The sequence below is a fragment of the Vulpes lagopus genome, chromosome 11 (assembly GCF_018345385.1).
Source record: "Vulpes lagopus strain Blue_001 chromosome 11, ASM1834538v1, whole genome shotgun sequence".
Classification (NCBI taxonomy): domain Eukaryota; kingdom Metazoa; phylum Chordata; class Mammalia; order Carnivora; family Canidae; genus Vulpes; species Vulpes lagopus.
In genome coordinates this window covers 101321014-101346167 of record NC_054834.1, presented here as the reverse complement: position 1 = coordinate 101346167, position 25154 = coordinate 101321014, and the positions used below count along the sequence as shown (strand labels likewise).

The following is a 25154-nucleotide window of genomic DNA, read 5'->3' as shown; positions in this document are numbered from 1 at the left end:
TGTCAAGAGCTGCAGCGCTCCTTCATGGGCTAAGAAATCAGGATCCATTTAGTATTGTCAAAAGGCAGTAATAAGGCAATATTTGATAGAGGATCATCTAATTCTTTTATTATATAAAAGTAGTCTAATAAGTGTGAGTAAAATTTCCCAAGCCAAGCTCTGGTGCCAACAAAGAGAAAGCAAGAACACTGCTCAGTCCTTGATTTGAAGTACTTTCTGGTCCAAGACATTTTATAAAATGCTGACACATGAGCTAAAAGCGTGGAGGTTCTGTGATGCATTCAGGTGCCCCAAAGGGATGAGGCTGAAACAACCAAACTATTAGACTGTTATCCATTTGGAAGTAAACTCAATCCAAGCTACATCAAGAGACATTTCCCCTTCTGAACTTTTTTTTTTTCTTAACTGCACCCAACTCCTAACTGCACTTATCCCATTAACACCAGTGCTGACACCCACCAATTCTGGGTTTTGTTTTAAGTTTAAATGACATTTTCAGGGTAAACTACCTATGATGAAAGGGCAACATTTTGGTTGAATGACAATTATGAATATCTTTAATAATACCAGGAGTGAAGAAAAGGCAATTAAGAATATTCAATTCATTTCAAGAATCATTTTTGATATAATTGTTATTTCTATTAATTTCTTATTTTTTTAACAAAGAGGATTTCAAGTACCTAAAGTTGAAAGAGATGACCTTTAAAGATCATTCCAATCTGATTATCAGTCAAGTATTTGACCACCTGTTCTATTTCAACGTGCATTAAAAAAGTAACTCCAAATTCTGTTAGTAGGTTATACCTATTTACTCTTTACTCCTAGAGTGTAAGAATTAGTGTGACATTAGAAAAAATTATTTCATCTCTATCAAAGCACATTTTCATAAATTGCCTAAATAAAATCCTAAAGCCAAGGAAAGCCCATAGATTTTGTTTTATATATTTATTTTTCAAAGACCAGGATTTTAAAGTCAACACCAACATAATTCCTATACTCAATGAGAAAAATTATTGTTGTTGGAAATAACAGCAATATAAGAGCTGAACATCTAATTTTCCTGTCTCCCTCCTTGTTCATATCAGTGGGATCACTACAATTGTTTTTTAAGTGCTATAACATCTGCATTTACACTGAGTGACATAAAATTCAGATTTATGACCCAGAGAGCTAAGTAAAGCAAGAGGCGGCAGGGAAGAGTTCTAGAAGCTGCTGTTCACAGGCACCATAAACTGCACGTGTTCAGATAAACATCTGAAACTCGACTATGTAGGCTGGGCTAAGTTGTGACATAGAAACACACAACCCCCAAATCTCAAGGCTTACGAGAAAGGTTTATTGACATGTCCTTTACAGGTCAGCTGTACCCCTACTCTGCATCCTCTTCACTCCAGGCTTTAAGAGCAACTCCCAAGTGACAAGGGAAAACAGCCATGACAAAACATGAGAAAGTCCTTAAAGTGCTTGCTTATAGGTGGCACATGTCCCTTTTGCTCACATCTTATTGTCCAAAGTAGGTCAGATGGCCAAATTAAGGAGGATGATGCATGAAAATATAGTGCAGCCAATATAAGGCAACGAATACTTAAGGGCAATAATCTACTATATTCACCACAGGGAAAAATTAATAGCTCAGATGAAAACATTTAAATGGACTCTAGTTTCATCACCTAGAAATAATCCTAGTTAACATTTGATTCTACTTTAACCAACGTAGGAAAAGAATATTCACTCTATCTGCAATATGCTTTCTCAAGCCAACAATATATTGATAATAGCTTTCTTTGTGAACAAAGGAACTTCAGTATCATGGCTCTGAATCACCACGGCCATCACACAGATAACATCATGATACATTTAGCCGTGCTTCTACTGGGACATTTAGGTTGTATTCCATATATTTTCAAACAAAGAGATTTATCTTGTATTCCATATATTTTGAAACAATGAGATTTATCACAGAAGAGATCCTAATCATTCTGTTAGCTTTTGATCATAAAAATGACTCTCTTTGTTCACTACTTTTTTTTTTTTGTTTTATTTGGTATCATTCGCTCTCTGTTTGCAAGTGATTAATGAAATTTGTCCATCCTTTTACATTTAAACTTTCTGTATCATCTTGTATTATATATTCATCTACTAGTGATCATGGTTTGCTTTTTTTTTTTTTTTTAATCTAGCATTAGTGACATTTTTCTCCTTCCCATTTAATGTTGTAACTAATAGTTGGGCTTATCCCTGCCATATCATGTTACACTTTCTATTTTATGGTTCTTCTCTGTTTCCTTCAATGCTTGATGGCTTTTCCTTTATAATCTCCTTTTCCTTAAAAAACTGATTTTAACATATTTTAAAATATTTTATTTATTTATTACAGAGAAAGAGAGAGAGAGAGAGAGTGCACAAGCAGGGGGAGCGACAGGGAGAGGGAGAAGCAGGTTCTCCGCAGCGCAGGGAGCTCAATGGGGGCTGGATACCCAGGACCCTGGGATCATGACCTGAGCTGAAGGCAGATGCTTAACTGACTGAGTCACCCAGGTGCTGCTGATTTTAACATGGTTTTAACTGAGTTTTACATTTGACCTTAAAAGATAAAATTCCCCTTGTAATGTTCTATTTCCCTTCAAGTTGCTCTAAATCTTGTTGGAACCTACAGTCTGTAAGTGACACAGGAAGAGTAAAATGGTATCCTTCTAGTCTCCCTTGCAATACAAGACCTCCCCCACACTACCCCAAATCAAATTTTTCTCTTCCCAGTCCTTTTCCCAATCTTGGTGATTTAATCTGGAGTTTTAGAGAATCACACTTCATACTCTAACACAATAGGGAGGAAATGATACTACTTTTTCTGGTTGAGGCCAACTAGGGTCTCCAAGTATGAGGATAGATTGTAAGAATTAGGTAACTTTTCCGCCCTTTCTCAGTGTCCTTGTCTGCAACAGTAGCTGAGGTTTGTTTTATTTATTATTTTTAAAAATTATTTATTCATTAGAGACATATAGAGAGAGGCAGACACATAGGTAGAGGGAGAAGCAGGCTCTATGCAGGGAGCCCGATGTGAGACTCGATCCTGAAACTCTGGGATCACATCCGGAGCTGAAGGCAGATGCTTAACCGCTGAGCCACCTAGGAGTCCTTGAGGTTTGTTTTAATTGAGACTTGACTCAATCAAGATTTTCCTCAAATTGAGAGATAGCCATCATAAAATTAGGATCTAGTTCTTCATAGTTTTGACATTAGATTGTTTTAAGTTAGTGTTTGGGTTCTTAATAGTTTGTCTTTTTCAATATTTGCATGACTACCCACGGAGAATGATGAGGAGCCACATTAGAGGATTGCAGGCACAAGTCACAAGGGAGGGCATTCCTGTCATCAACTGATCTTACCAATGCAAATGTCATTGTACGGCTGAGTGGAATAAATTAGTTTTCTATCAAGATCATCACAGGAGCAATAAATGCCTATTGTCATTATATATTACAGTCATTACAATGTCATTATATATTCAAGTGGGTTTTTTTTTTTTCCTTAAAGAAAAAGGGTAGGGAATTTTTTTATTTCTAAGGTCATTAACCCACAAAAAGAAAAAGAAAATCAAGGACTGCTTTCATGAAGTTAAGCCAATGTCTTCTCAAAAAGGTGGCAACGTAAGATTTTATAAACATTTTCCCAGAAAATAACTAAACAGCAGAGGCTAAAAGGACTTTTAAAAAAATCATTAGTACTTTCACTAAGGAATAGTGGCCACAACATGCCATAAAATGGAAAGGAATCGGGCAGCCCGGGTGGCTCAGCAGTTTAGCACGGTCTTCGGCCCAGGGCCTATCCTGGAGTCCTGGGATTGAGTCTCAAGAGTCCCACATCGGGCTCCCTGCAGGGAGCCTGCGTCTCCCTCTGCCTGTGTCTCTGCCTCTCTGTGTGTGTGTGTGTCTCTCATGAATAAATAAATAAAATCTTTATAAATAAATAAATAAATAAATAAATAAATAAATAAATAAATAAAATAAAATAAAATAAAATGGAAAGAATCACTTTACTCACAAACCAACCAGTAGGTATGAAACCAATATAGAACTCCCATCTTAAAATGGCACTATAAGAAGAAAGTCTGGCAAACTCCACTAGTTTCCTCTAGATTAGAATGGCAAGAAGCAAGAAGCACAGGGAAAAGCCTCATCACAGATTAACAGCTTTCTGAGGCCACAGAGGCACAGCAATACTGGCACACAAGTACATAGCCTTGCCTTATCTTTTCCTGCTTTCCTTAGTCTTGGCTTCCAAAGAACATCATGGACACATCCCAAAGCCCACCCAAAATACAGCCTCCCCTCCCTAGCAGTCATTTACAAAACTAGAGAGGAAAAAAGCATACAAAGAGACAAGTTCTCTGTGACTGATGAAGACTGGCCACTCTCCACTTTCCTAAGATCCTTTACCAAGGACATGACTAAGACAGACCTATGTTCCACATCACTTAGTCCCCCAAGTGTGAATTTTCAGAGGATCAAAATGCTACTCAAGTAAACATAAAGGGAGCCAAGGATAACTGGCACAAATACTCTTTTGACAAGGAGCAGATTTCATATAGAGAAAAGCTAAAAAAAAAAGTATGTGTGTATAAACCATGATGAAAAATTATTCCCCCAATAGGAGAGCAAATTATTATGTGCGAGAGATAATTAGAGGGCTGATATGGAATGTTAATCCTAGCAAAAGGGATGGTAGCTTTAGAGTACCACTGCTTCATACTTTCACAAATTAAAAAAAAAAAGTGTTTTTGAATAAGAGATAAGACAGGTTGAGATATAATGGGAGCTGGCAAAATTAAGAAATTAAGGAAACAAATGATGACATCATAATTTCAAAGTAATTAAAATGACATTAATGAAGCACCAAATGATTCTGCAGAAAAATTCAAATCAATAGGTAGGTTAAAAAGATCAAGTTGAAGAAATCATCTTGCAAATGGAAGGACAGGAAAAGTTAACAAATAATGGAACCTGAATCTACAGATATGAATGATGCTAAAGACAATAATCAAAAAAGAAAAGAAATAATACTCAAAACTATTCCTGAACATAAGGAAGCCTTCAGCTTGGAAAATAAAATCTTCAACAGATAAAAATAAATATTTTTATCTGGAAAAATAAACTTCATCAGGCAAAATTAGTAAAAAGCAAACCAAAATAAGATAGATCCTAATGATATTGCTGAATTTAGATCATCCTCTGAATCAATTCAAGAAGTTAAATATTAATGAAAAAGTGGAAGCAAAGGGGTTAATCCTAGAAAAAGTTTGAAAATATACTCTTAGTATGCTTCAGAGTGAAGAAAAAAGTAAAATTGGTATTGTAGAATATTTGAAAGGAGCAGAAATCAAAAGTACTCAGTCCTGTCCCTCCTCCTCCCTCTCCTCTCTTTCTCTGAGTAATGGAGTGAATTCTCTGGTTAACAAAAGGGTGAAAGACTAAAGATAACAGCAAGCAAAGCATACACAAAATAAGGTAACAAAACTATTTAGAAATGCAGAACATAGCTAAAGATACAAGGAAAGGAAAACTCTTGGTCTTACTCATTTCCATTACTAAACACAAAAGAATAAAAACAAGTGCATTAAGTTTATAATTCATGAAATTAGAAAAGCCAACTACAGAACCATACAAATAAATAAATGTATTGGATTTATCAACTCATTTTTCTTTCTTTCTTTCTTTCTTTCTTTCTTTCTTTCTTTCTTTCCTTTTTTTTTTTTAAAGATTTTATTTATTTATTCATAGAGACACACACAGAGAGAGAGAGAGAGAGAGAGAGAGGCAGGGACACAGGCAGAAGGAGAAGCAGGCTCCATGCAGGGAGCCCGACTTAGGACTCGATCCCAGGTCTCCAGGATCATGCCCCGGGCTGCAGGTGGCACCAAACCGCTGCGCCACTGGGGCTGCCCTATTTATACTTTCATTTCTAAATGTGGAGAAAAACAGGAATCACAAATACAGAGAGGTCATAAAAACATATAACCAGGCATAGAAGACAGTAATTTATTAGATAACTGTTGCAATGTATAATAAATAGCTAAAACTGGTAAGAGTTCAAAGGCTAAATATTCTATAATCATCCTGATTTTAAAAGTACGCCATTTAATGTCCATTCCCAAATATTTAAGAACTCCAAACAAATACTGGAATATGTCTTTCTACGTGCTGTTCTGTACATACAAACACATAACCATATACTCACAGGCACATAAGTCAATCTACATCAGGCTTAATGGTGAAACATCAGTACCATTTCCATCAATGTCAGCAACAAAATAATCATACTGGTTATTACCTTATTAACACTGTGTTCTGAGAGTGCTAAGCAATGAATAATATAATTATTCATCTGAAATGCACATGAGAATCAAATGAAAATCAACCAGAAGGGAGGAAAAAAGAAAACTTTCCTTAATATAGCTGGTTACCAAAATCTACCTACCTACCTACCTCCCTCTATCTATCTATCTATCTATCTATCTATCTATCTATCTATCATCTATCTATCCTTTTTTTAACGTGAAAACATTCAATCTGAAAAGGGTCCATATTATATAATTTCAACTATATGACACTTTGGAAAAGGCAAAAGTATGGAGACAGAAAAAAGATCAGTGATTGCCAGAGTTGGGAATTGGAGGAGGGATAAAGAGATGCAGCACAAAGGATTTTTAGGATGGTGAAACTATTCTGTATGATACTGTAATGGTGGATGCAAGCCATACATTTGTCCAAACCACAGAATGTACAACACTGAGAGTAAACCCTAACCTAAACTATGGACTCTGGGTGATAATGACCTGTCAAAACAGGTTCATCATTGATTGTAACAAAGATACCACTCTGGTGTGGGATATTTACAGTGGAGGAGGCAGGGGTGGGAGGAGGGAAGAGATATGTGGAAATTCTGTACTTTCTGCTCAATTTTGCTGTGAACCTAAAATTGCTCTTCAAGTAAAGTCTTAAATACATGTGGGGTGCCTGTTTGGCACAGCTGGTTGGGCACTAGACTCTTGATTTCAGCTCAGGTTCTGATCTTAGGGTTGTGGAATAGAGCCCTTTGCTGGGCTCTGTACTCAGTGTGGAGTCTGCTTGGGACTCTCTCTCCCTCTCCCTCTGCCCCTCCCTTCTGTGTTCTCTCTCTAAAATAAATAAATAAATCTCTTCAGTCAATCAATCAATAAATCATGGGTGTGTGTGTACATCATCTAAAGTGATGGTTAGATAAAAACAATTCAAGATCCTTAAATTTGGTGACATAAATTATAGCACAAATATCAGCAATTTAGGAGGTGAAATCTGAGAGGACTCTTTTTCGAATTTTAAATATTTGTTCTTTTTTATACTGGGTATACATTAATTCAAGAAACAGACACAATAAAGCTATTTTTATTTTGAAAAATATTTGTTTCTTTTCAGGTAAAGAATATAATTCAACATTTAAAAGCTGCTTTTAAAGATTTATAAACTATGGATAAATAGCAATAAGACATGCTAAAATGTTCTATTTTTTGTCTATTTCAAGTAGAGAATCAAAGAAGATGGTTGTAAGGGGAAAAAGGAAGGCAGACATGCACACTCGTGTCTCTCTCACACACACTGAACTGAATACAGACACCAGACAAATCCATGCAAGAGAAATCTAAAACACCGTACACACCAGGTAGACAGTATAAGAGATTGGGCTGAGCAAGGACTAACCCTGGAAAACACTTTCTCAAGGTTGTTGTATGAAATAAATCTTTGGTATCAGCTTATATTCTGATTAATTCCTTCTTGATACTAAAGGAAGACCTCAAATGACACATACTGCTTGAGAGTTCTAGTTATTTGGATCTGTAAAACTATGTTTGATGCAAAAGTACAGATGTTACATCTGAGTATCTTCTTTCCCCTACTTAAACTAACCTACTTAAACTAATAGGCTTTTTTTTAAATCTGTTCTGAAAATTATAAATTCTAAAGATTATAACTTGATAATTCTGACCTTCGAGACACTCTGATACAAGTTCTTCCCAACCTTCTGTAACCTTAATGCTTACAAATATGTTATTTACTGGAAATTTACCTTATACAGACTATCCAAATGCACTGCGGGCATTACAATGACTAGAACCAGTATGTTGTATACACTTGACAAAGCATTCTCAAGGAGGAATCTACCAGGCAAGAAAAAGGAAAAGCCCTCTTCATCTGTCCAACTGATCCTTGGGCACGTCCAAGGTCAAAGAAAATAACATGGTGGGAGAAGGCTCTATAAAACCTGCCTCCATGGACCATGAGGTAGGGAAAGGCGGGGATCTGCCCCAGTGCTGGATCAGTGAAGGGCCTCAGTTACGGGTGTGGGGAGGCCAGTGAGAGCCTTGATCTTCTGGCAAGATGTACTGCCCTGTCCTGAGGCTTTCCTATTGAGAGTTACTGTGTCCAGACTCAAAGACCTATGGTCCATTAAAGAGAGGGAGGCATTTCCATTCCCTTTCGCAACCTAGGAAAAGCATGAGAAAATGCCAGCACAAGGTTCTAATAGCCTTATGAAGGGGAAACCAGCTCTGCATGGATCTCTCTTATAAATAATACGGAATAGGAGTACAGCATCCCAGAGAGCCATTAGATTACTGGCAAAGACATATCCCCTTTTACACACACCACCAGCAAAGGAAGGAGTACACAATTCAAAATAAACTGCCCCCATACATAAATCTAAACAAATTCTCAAGAAAAGAGCTAGAACCAATGTTACATTGGTTTGTGAACCAATCTAAGCTTCCTTTAATGATCTGAATGGTTCTACTTATTTATTGGTAGCTTTTCATATTGAAGTTTCCCCTGAAAGTCAGCTGAAGTCAGCCATTTTCGAGTATCACACTAATCTGTTAAATTATAATGTGGCAATGACCTTATCTGAAAACTGTAATTTGAGTTGACTTGGTTTTTGTTTGTTTGGTTTTTTTTTTGTTTTGTTTTTGTTTTTTTTTACACTGAGCTGATGTATTTTCTAATTGGGACATATGCCCTAGATTTAATAATTATATATTCTTTCTAATCTAGTTTCGATCTTATAATTGGTATGAAATTTATATTCCAGGAATATGGCCCACCTCTTTCCTCTTATTTTAGGGTTTTATTGGGTTTTGGGCATTATGCACTGGACTATTCTCAGAACTGAGTCTTCAAAACAATGTTATCATAAAGAGATTAAGGAATATGTCCTTAATCTGAACAACCAAGCTCCCTCATACTATTCTCTCGAGTAATCCTTCTCTGGACATCTGCTAATTTTATAATTAATAAAACATAAATGGCCTTTCAAAACATTATCAATGAGTAAAAAAATAACACACCAAACATATTATTTTGAGGTCAGAATCCTAAAAAGAGATCATCACCTCCTTCCTAGCTTTCTCTATAATGTCAGGGGGAAAAAATACCAATAAAAGCATCAGTCTCTTACCACTGATAATAATAGTGGTAACATATGGTAATATAGTGGTAGTAGTGGTAATATAATGTAAGACCAGATGTCACATTTCTTATCCAGGAACTCGTCTGTTACAGTGTACAGATGACGAAGGTAGGGTTTAGGAAGTATATTAAATAGGATCCTCAGTTTGGTTTCCAAATCTGGTTGACCTCAAAGACCATGAAACAACTTCTTACTTGCTATCTACCCTTAAAGTACTAGTAAATCAATGAATAAACTAAATGTCAAGCCTAGTTGTTTTTTTTTTTTTGTACAGAATGATACATTACTGATGGTATACAATTACACATTTATAGAGCTTCTTAACCTGGGGTTCATGAATGGGTTTAATTAGCACATTCTTTAAAACCCAGGAATGATGTGACAAGTGTTGGGTATACACACATCTTATTATTCACCAGCTTTCATCAGATTATCAAAAGGCTAAGAAAGTATTTCCTCGGGAGTTCATATTACTAAAAGGATTGTTACCAGTACAGGTTAAAAAACAATCCACGGGCACAAAAGCTGTACAGCATATTTAACATAATGAGATCACAGGTCTCATTCTGATTTTGATGGAAGCATGTGCCACAGACACTTTTGACAAGGCCATTTTAATACCATCACTTTGATCATTTTACCAGTGCTAATTTTCTAAGGCTTGTCAGCCACTTAACCATTCATCATTTGGTTTCTGACTCTTGTTTTGAAAGGAAGCTTGGTAATGTCATAATTCATATTTTAACAAGAAAAACAATATTGGGAACTATGGTTCCCATGACTGCTAATAGGTACTGATTGTCAGCAGAGTGCAGACCTTTTGGCAACAACAGGAAACATCAAAGATTTAGCTTCTGCTTGGTGATCTTAGATAATAACTCATTAATCCATGCTGAGTGAGTATAAACTGTTACTGAGGCACCAAGTGTCTTGAGTAGCAGCAAATGTCCTGTTCTCTAGAGGAATTTCCTGTCAAAATAAGCATTTCTGTACTGAGCTGAGATATGCTGAAGAGTTGGCTAAAACAGATAAAATGGCTTAGGTTAAAAATGTTCCTGCATTTAACTCTGATGCATTGCTACTGGGATTGTAAAATGGTATAACTGCTATTTGAAAATGGAACGGTGGGGGTCCCTGGGTGGTTCAGGTGGTGAAGTGTCTGCCATCAGTTCAGGTCATGATCCCAGGGTTCTGGGGGTGAGCTCCATGTCGGGCTCCCTGCTCAGAGGAGAGCCTGCTTCTCCCTCTCCCACTACCCCTGCTGCTCCTGCTCTCTCACTCACACTCACTCTCTCTCAAATAAATAATAAGTCAAATAATTAATTCATTAAATTTAAAATTTTATCAAGAAAAAGAAAATGGTTGGGTGGTTCTTCAATAAATTAAAGATAAAATTAAAATAGGATTCAGCAATACCAACTCTGGGTATATATCCAAAAGAACTGAAAGCAGGGACCTGAGCAGATATTTGTATACTCATACTCATGGCAGCAGCATTATTCAAAATAGCCAAAAGATGGAAGCAACTCAAGTGTCCATCAGCAGGTGAATGAATAAACAAAATGTGGTACATTCATACAATGGAATATCATTCGGCAGAGACATAGGTAGAGGGAGAAGCAGGCCCACTGCGGGGAGCCCATGTGGGACTCGATCTTGGGACCCTGGGATCATGACCTGAGCTGAAGGCAGACGCTCATCCACTGAGCCACCCAGGTGTTCCGGAGCTAGTGTTTAGTAAGAACTGAATTTCAGTTCAGAAGATGAAGAAGTTCTCAAGAAGGTGGTTGTCTGGGGTCGGGGGATGGGCAAAAAGGCTGAAGGGGAGTGGGAGCTACAGGCTTCTAGTTATGGGGTGAATAAGACAGGGATGAAAGGCACAGCACAGGGAACAAGTCAATGGTGCTGCAATAGTGGTGCAATGGTGACAGGTGGTGGCTACACCAGGGGTGAGTGGAGCAAAACAGTTTGTCAAATCACTACGATACACACCCGAAACAAATGCAAAATTGTGTGTCAACTGCGCTTCAATTAAAAAAAAAAAAAAAAAAGAAAGAAAAAAGTGGTGGTCTGAGTCCAATCAGGCTGCTATAACAAAATACCATAGACTAGCTGGCTAATAAACAGCAAACATCTATTTCTCATAGTTCTGGAGGCTGCAAAGTCCATGATCGTGGCACCAGCAGATACAGTATCTGATAAAAAACCACTTCTGGTACGTGGATGGCCCTCTTCTTGTTGCGTTCTCACATAGCAGAGCGGGGCAAGGGATCTCTCCGGAATCCCTTCTAATGTCAGTCACCAGGGTTCTACCCTCAAGACCTAATTACTTCCCCGAAGCCCCACTTCCTAATACTGTCACCTGAGGAATTAGGATTTCAACATATAAATTTTGAGGGAACCCAAACATCCAGACCATAGCTGTGGGGGTGGTTATAGAACACTTCGAATGTATTTAATGCCTCTGAAAAATTTTTTTAAAATTAAAAAGAAAATTTTTTTTCAAATGGGGACGCCTGGGTGGCTCAATGGTTGGGCACCTGCCTTCGGTTCAGGTCGTGATCCCAGGGTCCTTAGATCGAGTCCCACATCGGGCTCCCCGCAGGGAGCCTGCTTCTCCCTCTGCCTGTGTCTCTGCTTCTCTCTGAGTGTCTCTCATGAATAAATAAATCTTTAAAAAAAAACCTTTTCAAATGGTACATTTTATGTATATTTTACAACAATAAAGAAGTCCCTGTGTTGTCACCGATAACGATTTTCATTACATACAGACATTAATTTTGTACTATTTCTGTGCCTGAGTTTCATTTTTTTTTTATAAAATCTTTCTTAATCTATTAGAATTGCCACTTCAATCTGCATTGCTCCTGTATTTGTGCATACATATATTCTTGACTATGCACTGCACTGTATCTGTACTGATTCTGTATAATCTTTGTTGGTGGGGGGGGACTATGCCACTTTCATCATTGCAGTCTGATGTCATGGGCCACAAAAACCACTCAGATTGTTTACTGGGCTTATCATTTCAGTTAAGACGTAAGCCCTCCATTACATACATTAAATACAGCTGATTGTGCTCACAGCCTGCCTGATATACCACCCTCATGCCAGTTCTTGGATTTTATTATATTTTCCCAAAGAGAGCCCAAAATAATCCAAATGATTTGCAGATTGGAGTTCCCTATCTGTTCAGCAGTTAGACAGAAAGACTGTACAAAGTTCAACACTCCCAAGAGAAAACCTCCTGGTTGTCCTAAAAAAAGACCCACCGAGCTGCTAATGGTACTCTTGAGGCCTGGGGCATTATCTGTTCTGTTCTTCCTGGTGCTCAGTCACACATTAGGAATAGGAATAGAGGCAGTAGTGTAATTCTTTCAAAACACAGATGAATTAGCCTGGCTGCAGACAATGACTGCACCTGCTATCTACCTAATTCACTAGCCATTATCTCCCTAAATCACAAATGTTGCATGATTAGGAGGCTTTAGCAGAATCTTATAAAAGCCGTCATCTCCCCAGAATAGCAAGGTTTATGTAGACCTTTACCCACATATCAGGGGGCTCATACTTCTGTTTGCAGTGGGCACTCAGATGAGTGCTGGTTTCAATTATTGCTCATTCATCGCCATAGGAGAGAAGGAACAACTGACAATAACGGAGGATTTGTTGCCGAGCCCCAGGCTCTTCAGCCTCCTGTACTCATTTAATTGGGGTGTGGTAATCTTCGCACACACCTAGTGTGTGCTGGAGCTGGCTGACACAGGCTCAGGAGCCCACTGGGTACATCTCTTGCCAGACCAGCCTTCAGAGACATCCTCTTGGGAACCTGAAATTGGCCATGGGGAGAGTATGTAGGCCATGCAAATCAGCATCCCCTCCCTTTCTTTAGGGAGTTGATTTTTAGACCATTGCCAGTACTCCACTGCACATATCTTGTGCTGTTTTTTCCTCTTATTTTTACACTAAAAAAACAAAAACAAAAACAAAAAAACAAAAGAACCCATGGATTTCCTAGGTCTGAAACCAATCCCAACTCTGCTATTTCCTAGCTATGAAACCTCAATTTCTCTGTGCCTCAGTTTCCTCATCTATAAAACAGGAATAAAAACATCTATCTCATGAAATTCTGAGAGTAAATGCATAATTTGTGCAAAATGGTTATTATTATGCCTCCCTTGCCAAACGACTGTGTGGGAAGCAGACCTGAGGACACACGGTATCCTCCATGGAGCATCAGTTTCCTCCATGAGCAGGTTCAGGCCCCCTAAGTCTTGAGTACCAATTTTGAGGCTCATTTGAACCATGACACTATTTTATAAAAAGCCCTATGAAAAAGGTTTGCTAATTTGCCATCAAAGGATCAAGAGTGTTTTGGGGGGAAATGCATAATTTAACAAAAATGCACAAAGTAGAAATGATATACCAGTTTATGTCTATAAATGGATCTGGGGCAGATCCATATTAAAAATAATAAGCCTACACTTATAAGAGAATAATCAAATGAGTGACTTGGGATTACTTTAGTATCAAAAATAATTGAAACTGATATAAAGTGAATAGTAATGGTTTGATAAACTACACTTGAGGTCCAGATAGTGTCAAATTTATAGTATGTTAAAATTAACAAAGAAATGGATGTCAAAACACTTGAGCTTAAGCCTTCCTTTTGCAGCAGATCACAAGATCTTGCATCTCAGGACCTTTGTTTCCTTTATGCAGGGAAGATACTTCAGCACCCAACTGACCTCATGGGATTTTACAGGAATCAAAAAAGAAAGAAGTACTTTAAAATACACACACACACACACACACACACACACACACACGCACACACACACACCTGGGTGGTGCAGTCAGGTGTCCAACTTTTGGTTTCCACTCAGGTGATGATCTCAGGGTCATGAGATGAAGCCCTCCACCCCCACCTCGAGTTCTGTGCTCAGCAAGGAGCCTACTTAACACTCTCTTCTCTCTCTTTCTGCCCCTCCTCCAGGGGGCTCTCTCCCTCTTTCTCTAAAATAAATAAACAAATTTTTAAAAATAAAATACACACATATATTGGGGTAAAGCTGGCAGACTGAATACAGGATCTATTTCACCACAAAACTCCACTGAAAACAAGAGTAAAGGGACTTTTAAAAAAGATTTATTTATTTATTTATTCATTTATTTGAGAGAGAGAGAGAAGAAGAATGCAGGAGGGGAGGGGCAGAGGGAGAGGGAGAGAGAACCTCCAGCGGACTGCACGTTGAGTAGGGAACCAGATGTGGGGCTCAATCTCACAACCCTGAGATCATGACCTGAGGTAAAACTGAGAGTTTGAAGTTCAATGAACTGAGCCACCCAGGTGTCCCCTCACTTCTTTTCCTAAAGAAAAACCCAAGAGCAGTGAGGACAGGCAGCAATAGCAACAGAAGTTTGGGGCTGGAGAACAGGAAAAAGTAGTAAAATGGTATCTGGTTCATTAGTGAGTCCTGTCACAGGATGAGTGGAAGTTTAAGGAATTCAAAGGAAGTTTTACTATGTCACTCGATACCGAATTGAGATGAAAAACAAAGCTACTTTTCCCCAAATCCCAAGCCTGGGAAATGCCAATGCTAACTGTCTACTACAGAGGTTTTGCAAGGTGGTCCCAGGACCAACATGCTACCTGGGAACTTGTTTCAAATGTGAATTCTTGAGCTTGTCCATGCTAGTGGGTCAAAACCAGTAAGGCCCAACACTCTATTTCAACGAGCCTGGCTCTGGGTAGCCAACCGGACCTTGTTCTTCACTGACCTAACAGTAACACTAGGGAATAATACTATAGTATTAGACACAGAGTTACTCCCAAGTAAGAGATCTAAAACCCCAAAAATAAAGAAATTATTTCAAAAATTTTCCTCAGAAACTAAAAAAATTATATTACGAATTTCAAGTGATAAAGTGTCTAGCACCTCACATTTATATAAATGGCCTTTACACTACTAAAATTACTAAAAGCTTTAGAAAGCTAGTGAAAAACTATTTTTTACTACACACACAGTATCTCCATTATGTATAAGAAAGAAAATAAAGCAACAAGTTCTATCATGAATCAACAGGACTCTACTAATCCTTGTGACTGCAAACTTTTTTGGATACCAGATTCAGAAATGGACAGATAACCCAGAGGTCAGTGAACTTTTCACATAAAGGGCCAGACAAAGTATTTTAGGCTTTATGAGCTATTCAGTCTCACTGCAGCTACCCAACACTGCCATCGTATTGGAAAAGCAGCCACAGAAAGAAAATATGCACATGAATAAGCGTGGCTATCCAATAAAACTTAATTTATAAAGCCAGGTTTGCCCTATGGGCCTATAACTTGCTGATCCTTGAACTAGATTATGGAAGATTAGGAAGCGTTCCCGGGACCAGACACTGCAAAGAACTTTTAAAATTGTAGACTCTCAAACAGCTTCCCATGGCAGTTCTATTAATCCACACTATAGCTGGCAAAGCATTCACAAAGGAGATTCTGATTTTAATGCCTTCTTGCCAACTTCAGACTTCCCTATCTCCCCTAACATGTAAAAGATACTTATGTTTAGAAATACACATATTGAAAAATACTAGTAAGATAAAGAGTAAAGAGGATTGCTTTGATCAGAGTAAATGTCTATCTAGGATGTCACTTATCAAAAAGCCTGGTGTGAAAAAGATTTGCTACTATTCACCTGAAAGATAACATCCTAGGTAGTACAAGAGTATTTCAAGAAAATGCATAAATTATTTTTAAAAAAGGAAAAATGTTGGGACGCCTGGGTGGCTCAGCTCAGCGGCTGAGCATCTGCCTTCGGTCCAGGGCATGATCCCAGGGTCCCAGGATCGAGTCCCACATCGGGCTCCCTGCGTGGATGCTTCTCCCTCTGCCTGTGTCTCTGCCTCTCTCTCTGTGTCGCTCATGAATAAATAAATAATCTTTTAAAAAAAGAAAAGAGAAAAAAATAAATTAACTTTATTTGTAAGGTTTGTCACATTTCTGAACTTTAAAAAGATAATATGAAAGATTTTAAAAAGGAAAAAATTGGTCTAGTCCAAAAATGAGTAATGGGCCAAGTACCAGAGCATCTAAGTAATAAATTCTCAACACATGCCACTCCCCCCCCAAAGTCTCTCTCTGTGTAAATCTGGCTACTTCATCTTTGTGAATCAAAAAAACACTGTACTCGATTTACTATCAACTTTGGTATTTTAGCCTATTTCAGTTTTTTTCTTTGGAATGTTTTATTTTGGGATAAGTTACAAATATACCACCGCGAGTTCCCATATACTCTTTATCTAGGACTTCCTCCAGTTTTTAGAAGCTGACAAAACAAGAGATTTTAACCTTAAAGTGCCAGTTGAGAAAAATAAAACATTTGGAAATAAAATTCACATGCCAAATTTGTAGGTATTGTTTAAATAAACTGCACCATGCTTTCAAATTCAGGACTCCAACCCTGAACATGCAGTCAGTAAAACTTCAAGTTCTCAGCTCATGTCACCTCCAAATGGGCCCAATCTCCATCACGTTCTAGCACAATATTCTTTTTATTTCCTTCACACTTTTGTCACTCAATAGTTACATTATTTGTTTATTGGCTTATGATCTGTCCTCAGAGCCTTCACTGGCTATGATTCCTGCTCTCCTCGTTATAATCCCCAGGCCCAAAGTAGTGACTGCAGCATACTGGGTAGACAGATGCTCAAGAGACTTTGCTACAGGGATGACTAGATGAATGGACGAAAGCCTACATACGTGAGTGAACACTTCAGATGTAGCAGGGGTGATACAGGATAAAACACACATCTATTTAAATAGTCATTGTTTCTGAAATCTTGAAACTTTAAAGGCCTACCACCAGCCGTACAGAGGGACATTTCGGGGAGCCCGTGTGTTAGGCCATCATCTTTGAAATCTTTTCTTACTGGGGCAAAGTTTAGAATTGTCACTACTCCCGATACATTCTTGTTCTCTGAAAGCCAAACTTTTCAAAGTAGATGTGTCTCGTTGGTTTACAAGCTCATGTGAAAAGTCGATAAAGAGACTTTAAAGCAACCTCAAAGTTGGACTAAGTACAGTATTAATTAATAATCATTCTTCTGTAGCTAAAAGTATATTCGGAAGAACTCAAATACTGGATTCCAACCTTATGGCGGTGGTTTGGGAGAAAGACATTTTGAGGGGAGAGGCAAAAAGTTTAAAAGACAAAACGGAGAGTGAGGCTGCCTCCCTTGCTCAGTGCTCAGCTCAGGGTCCAGGAATTACCTGGGTGTAGGAAAGGGAAAGGAAGGATAGATGTTCGGCAGAAGGGAAGGATGGGAGGGAGGGAGGTGGGAGAGACTATCTATCCCCATATTCTCTATGAACACTTATCCCAGGGTCAAATATTACAAAATGTGTCCAAATATCAAAGCACTTGGTCACTTGACCAAGGGAGGAAGAAGGCATTCTAAAATACACACACAGATAAAATATCCATTTATCAAATAAAAAGAAACAAGAAGACAAAAATGGGGCGCTTTTAGGCTATACACCTCATTTAGAATGTCTTTCTTCTATCTCGGGACCCCGCACTGTAGAGGAAGGGTTGGCACTAATAAATACATCCAACGTAGCACAAATCAATACCATCCAAAGAGTACAATAATCCCACTGTCATTCCTGGAACATTTCCTGCTTATGATGTAATGAGTGACAAATAACTCAAATGATCTGGTGAACTAAAGATTTAGTAGACTGAATTTCACTGGCAAGAAACACAGTGACATTAATACTAAAAATGAAGTCGAAGGAAAAATTCGTCTTCAAACCTCAAGTAGAAGTTTTGAAAGACCAAAAATAATGATAATAAAAGACGAATAAAACTCTAGATTTTTTTCTGCATAAAAATACAGTAAGAAGTATAGTAATGCTGAGCTTATTCATCTGAAACTGTTTTATGTACTTAAAGAACAAGGCAAGTAAGTTTGTAATCCTATTTTGAACCAAGATTTTAGTGTAAGAGAAAAGAGATACAAATATAAAATCAAATAATATTAAAACTCCGTAAACTTAACTTGAAAAAAATCAGTATAAACTCCTATGTTTTATTTTTAAATGTATGTAGTTTCTACTCTGCCCTAGGCTCTTCCAAGCCTAGAAATGGTGAAAACCCATAAGAATGAGCCCTCCTAACACCCAGACTGTAGTTTCTAAATTCCATTAACGATTAAAAAGAACCAGGGTTTCTTGGAACGGCTGAAACTTCGACTGGGATATGAAATGCACAAGAGGAGCTCGGGTCATCCTGTTGTACCGAAAAGCAGGGTCAAGAAATTAATGGGACAGGAATGCTTCCAGGATGTTCTGTACCTTGATCTGGTCGCTGATAATATGGAAAATGGTCAGTCTGTGAAAATTCATTGTGATTCTTTTATGATAAGCTCTCTTTTCTATATGTATACACAGGAGCCAACTTGAAGGGAATCCCAATGAAGAGAGAAGGTATTACTTGAGCAACCAGGAAAAAAACAAAAACAAAAACACTGTAATTAATTAAGACATAATAAATATTTTTAAAAGCCATGAATTGACGATGATACTCAAGGAGAAAGGAAACCCTAAAAAAACAAAAAAATATCTTTGCTCACTCTTGGAAGAAACTAAAGTACCAACTCTGAAATTGTCTACCAAAAGGTTAGTATTAAGCACATACTTTGCTTTTCCTGGATGACTGTATTTCAGGGTCAAATACTAGTTGATCCAAATACATATCTACTTCCAGTAACTTCAGAATAAAAGGAGGGAGGAACAGATGAATACATATCCAGTAAAAGTGGGAAGGAAGAAGTCATTAAGTGGGGAAAAAAAAGTATACCGTTAATATTGTATTTAACACATAATTTCTTTTTTTCTTTTTTTTTTTTTTAAAGATTTTATTTATTTATTCATGAGAGACATACACACACCCAGAGAGAGAGAGAGAGAGGCAGAGACACAGGCAGAGGGAAAAGCAGGCTCCATGCAGGGAGCCCAACATGGGACTGGATCCTGGGACCCCAAGATCCTACCCCGGGCCGAAGGTGGCACTAAACTGCTGAGCCACCGGGCTGCCCACAATTTATTTTTCAAAACTGGTGTAAATTTTTCAGATTTTGGGATGATAATTTTTCTTTTTTTGTTTTTTGTTTTTTGTTTTTGTTTGTTTTTTGGGGGGATGATCATTTTTCAAAAAACCTCACATACAGAAACAAGAAAAACAACGTACAGAGGGTGGACTGGTCTAAGGCACAGTCTTTATCCCTGGATCAAGACTCTTTCCTGGTCCTTTGTTTCCATTCTTATGAGCACTGTGAGAAGGAAATTTTGAAGTCTTCTCATTCTTCTTCCCTGTAGAGAAGATCTGGCTACCGGCCTTCCCCCAGGCCCCCTCAGCTCTTCAGAATTAGATGCCTGCGGACCAAAAAAGGCCTCCTTCAAGCAGGATACAGAAGAGGAGGAGAAGCCCAGGAGAGGAAGCAAAGGGTAGGTAAAATGACCTCGGTGTGGTCAATTCTCACTGGATACCGTCTCCATTTCCACTACCCAAGGGAGGAGTCTCACAATCCGCAGAACAGATAAAAGGGAGCAAACATCAGCGAAGAGTTGAACACACTTTCTCCTCTACCCATGTTATATTTGCTGACTGGTTAGCTGATTTACTGAGTTTACCTTTTTCAAGACTTTTCAACCTGTTTTATGAATCAGTAATGGCTTCTAAGCACTCTTCACTCCATTTTTTCAGTCCTGGTTAAGTGAGTTAAGTGAAAAGGAACGGGGAGGTGATAACAGGAACTCCAAGAAAAAGGGAGGAAGGGGCTTTCTGAAATCTTTCCTGAGTATCATGCATACAAACTAATTTCTGTGTCAAAGAACAACACAAACACATTTCGTGAAGGAAATGAGATGCTAATTGCCCACATTTTCTTTTTTAAAGAGGAGTTTAATTTCTGTCTCAGAGTCAACTCACAACTCAGCAAATATGTGTGGGAACAAATTTCCATTTACTTTATTTCCATGAACTTAAATCTGATGTTCATCTTTGCTTGTGGTCAAATGTCAGGAGATCCTAGGGATTGCTGGCCTAAGAAATTCCCGGAGACAGAGCAAAGTAATGCAGCCAGGATATGAAACCACCCAAAATAAACATCCAAACCAGCCGCCTTCTTTCTTGCTTGCTTCAACATTATAAATCCTGAGGCCTAAAAATCTAGTTCAGTAACATTTGAAGGTAAATGAGGAATTGGGACAAGAACTGCTCTTTGGGGATCAAGTCAGTTTCCTCCATCTGTAAACTCTGATCAAATAATTAATGCTTGAGGTTTGCTAATATGGACAGAAAAGGACCCTAGGATTTGAAATGCCTTTGTGGTTAAAGTTCTTTATTACTGTATAAAAGTTTGATTCAATATCGTATTAACAAGAACATCTCTGTAAGTGGCTCCATTTCCAACAATATACAATGATCAAAGATGCATAAAGACACACTTTGTGACTGGCTACATCCCACTGCTTGAAGGACTATCTGATTCTGATGGTAAGATTTCTCAATGTCAAAAGTTCTACACAGGAAGATGGCACAACATCTTGCTCACTGAATCACTCTGGTGTCCAGACTGAGTGGGGTGGGGCTAGTAAATGGACTCTAATCCCAATGGGTATCATTCAAAAAAGAAGCCAAATCAATGAATCGGTTTTGCCTCCCAGGGACAAAACCAGTAAGATCAGGCACTGAAACTCTGGGGTCATAAAATATCACTCTGAAGGGACACTGGGTGGCTCAGTGGTTGGGCGTCTGCCTTCGGCCCAGGGCATGATCCTGGAGTCCTGGGATCGAGTCCCGCGTCGGGCTCCCTGCATGGAGCCTGCTTCTCCCTCTGCCTGTGTCTCTGCTTCTCTCTTTGTGTGTCTTTCATGAATAAATAAATAAAATCTTTAAAAAAATCACTCTGAAATGACAACCTCAAGGTCTGGAAAAAATGATTCAAGCCTTATCACTATGCAAATCAGATTTCCAAACTAAGGCAAATGGACCAGTCTGATTTCGGTAAAGTCTTCCTTCTTCAGAGGCAGGTCTGGGAGGGGTTAACCTCAGAAAACCATCATTTTCAAAATACACAGATTTTATATAAAGTAATAAAATGCCAAACCAGAATAAAGACTAACAGCATGTTATGTGTAAAGTGCACAAAGTGATTTCATGAAAGGAAGGAGAAATTGACACCTCAAGCAGGCAACGATGGCGAAAGCCTACAGGTGCCAGGCAGGTAACATAAATCTGCTAAGGCCAGTTGGATTAAATACTTACGGAATGGTAAATATTAGCAAGCTTCAGGCCTTAGAATAGTTAAAAGACCAGATTTTTAGTCTTCCAAGAGAAGCCAGGTATCTGATTTTTCTGTGAAGTTTCCCGATTGTCCAATGTTGGCAATTAATTCAATTTTAAAGAAGAAAATGTTTACAGTTTAAGAAGATTATAGTCTAAAATTTGACCTACAGGCCGCTGTAGGTTCTAAAATGTAATTTTAAATAATGCAGTAATAAACAGAAAGCTTCTCGCATAACTGTGATTACACTAAATTATGGAGCCTTGGTTTCTGCTCTACCAAGAGGCACCAGTCCATACAAGGAAAGGGGGGAGGAGTGGTATCAGAGTATATGGGGTGTTTCCCAAATTAAAGATGTCTGAGTTATCACCACCACCACCCCTGCGCCCCAGGGCAAATAAGAGTTTGTGTAGAGGATGCATAACTTATGAGAGCCCCCAAGAACTCAACTGGTATACCCTCCCACTCGGCCTCACTGACCTCAGGAAAGTAGAAAGCTTTGTGTAACAGGGAGGAATGTGTCCAAATTGTGAAGACCAAAGTCACTGAGCCTAAGATATCAACTAGCATGTGTGAAGTGGCTCTGAAAATAATAACTGTAAATATCAGAGATGACAAGGAGCCCCCATAGGAAGCACTGCTGATACCATATTAATTATTTCAGTCTTCTGGGGAAAAAAAAATCTCTGTGACAGATTACAAACAATGGAATCATTTTAAGACTGTGTGTATCGGGGATCCCTGGGTGGCACAGCGGTTTGGCACCCGTCTTTGGCCCAGGGCATGATCCTGGAGACCAGGGATCAAGTCCCACGTCAGGTTCCCTGCATGGAGCCTGCTTCTCCCTCTGCCTGTGTCTCTGCTTCTCTCTCTCTCTCTGTCTATCATGAATAAATAAATAAAATTTTGGGGTAAAAAAGACTGTGTGTATGCATGCATGTATGTGCATATACACATATAATGCAAGCAGAGTTAAATTTCATTTTGTAGACTTATCTCTGCAGCTTTATTACTCCAGAAGGGAAGGGCAGTGTCTTATTTCCACGTGATGCCAGACTGCAGATACAAAAAGATTAAATATTTTGGAACGGTTTTCTACTTCCTATCTTAAAAAAACAAAAAAAAACAAATCCAGCAAAACTTTTTATCAAGATGCCTAAACATAACCAGGATTACTCTTAAGGTCTGATATACACATAGAAGAATAAAGAAACACCTTCCTGTGATTTGGTAATGTCTCACTTATCTTTTGCTGTAATTATTAAGCACTGCCTAATCCAACCCTGTTGCTGATCTTAAATTTGTGTTCTCCTAACTCACCTTGGAACCAGGAGTCAAAGTCTTCCAGGTTGAGGTTAAGGTAAAAGCTGTTCAAAGTGGTTTATCCTCAGAAGCCAGCAGCTTTTTCTCTGGGACTCAAGTCTGTCTACTGACCATGCTGGGGTGATCTGGTCAATGACAGCAGTGGCTCCTTGATTTCTTTCTCTTGCTGTTTTGCAGCCAGAGGTAAAACTGAAAAAGAGAGATTATACTCATATGGCACAAGTCCACAGAAAGTTCATGAGCTTCACAGGGGGCTGCCAATGACCAATCAGAAAATTCCTTCCAATTTATCGTTTGAGGAGAAAGACTTCATAAGGGATGGTGTCTCAGATCTTTACCTCCTTTGCTCAATCTTTCATAATCTCAAAGATGTAGTCACTGAACTCATCAGCCATCAGTAACATTCATAATTTACATCTTATCCAGAGCCTGGAGTAAGAAAACTCTCAATTTATATGGCAAATATTTTCTAAAAGGTGACAAAGCATATTTTCCAGAAACATGTTTAACACTCCAATGAACTGTATACTTCAGTATGTATGTATGTATGTATTTATCTAAGTAAGCTCTACGGTCAGCACAGAGCCTGATGCAGGGCTTGAATTCATGACTGTGAGCTCGAGACCTGGGCCAAGATCAAGTCAGAGGCCTAACCGACTGAGCCACCCAGGCACCTTGAAACCTTAATTTTTAAAACCACTAAGTATGAAGTGATTTCACCAGATGAGCATATAAATATACTATCACCGTGCCCTGACAGAGACTCATCAATAGTCTGTAATTTGCCATATAGAACACAACTGCCAAACTTCTAGAACAATCCTCTAGCAGAAAGAGCTGATTATACTATCAAAGAACACAGTTTTCAAATTGACATTATTTCTCCAAAAGCAAAGAATATTTTGAGGAAATAAAATATGTTCATTTTAAAGAAGAAGAAGAAAGGAAGAAGAGGGAAGAAGAAGGAAGAAGAAGGAAGAAGAAGGAAGAAGGAAGAAGAAAGAAGAAGAAAGAAGAAGAAAGAAGAAAGAAGAAGAAAGAAGAAGAAAGAAGAAGAAAGAAGAAGAAAGAAGAAGAAGAAGAAGAAGAAGAAGAAGAAGAAGAAGAAGAAGAAGAAGAAGAAGAAAGAGCCAGGGAGCTGACAAGTACTCCAAAGTAGAAGCTGATCCTGAAATGTTTTCTTCCTTCAAGCCTGACCTCTGGTAGGTTCGTTTATTCACAAAGTAGCTTTAAAAATTACTGCCCAGGTTTGGTGATTTCTCAAGCCTCTTCTTTTACTTGGTTTTAGTTTTTCTCTTTTGACTTATGGAAAAGGAAAAAACAAATGCACACACACACATATTCTTAAAGACAGTGACTTCATGGAAGAGCAAAAGATTGATGTCTACTCAGGATCCCATGCTGTGATTGCTCCTATAAATACCATTTTTCTGGGAAAACAAATGCATGTATGGGGGATTGTTTTAAACCTGCCTACACCTCTACAAAAAAAATTTTTTTTGGTTTAAATCTATGTTGTAAGACAATTCTATGCATCTTATAGGTCTTAAATTTTATTTAGGACAATTCCATGCATCTTATAGGTCCTAAAAATTTAATTGATGACTGCGATGATGACCTAGAACTAAAGTCAGGATCTATCAAGATTAGTTGTATGCTCAGAATGCTACCTGTTTATTTTCTGCAAACACTACTCAATCCATGCTCTTTAATCCCATATCATTATAGGTAGACTGAATATGGTCAGCTGCAGGAAATCCCCTGCCCACTTTTCTTTGCTCTTTTCTATGATGGACTCTGCCAAGCTTTGGAAAAGGAGAGAACACTAAAAAAAGAAAAAGAAAGAAGAAAAATATGGCGAGGAGACCACTGTGCTACCTTGCAGGCTCTTTTCTTTCACCCACACCCATTCCTCTTCCCTAGTCTTATTCTCCATAACCTCTTACCATCCTGTAAGGGAAGTGGGAAGGTCAAAGAACAGA

At 38.3% G+C, this 25154-nt stretch overlaps 1 protein-coding gene across 9 annotated transcripts in view; it reads right to left on the bottom strand.

Annotated features, from left to right (window-relative positions):
- OSBPL6 (oxysterol binding protein like 6) overlaps positions 1-23361 on the bottom strand; it is a 114313-nt gene extending 90952 nt beyond the window's left edge. For all 9 annotated transcript variants that reach the window (XM_041722010.1, XM_041722011.1, XM_041722015.1 and 6 more), the window contains exon 1: positions 23170-23361. The gene's annotated coding sequence lies outside the window, so the exon portion shown is untranslated. The remainder of the gene's footprint in view (positions 1-23169) is intronic.
- Positions 23362-25154: the final 1793 nt, after the last annotated feature.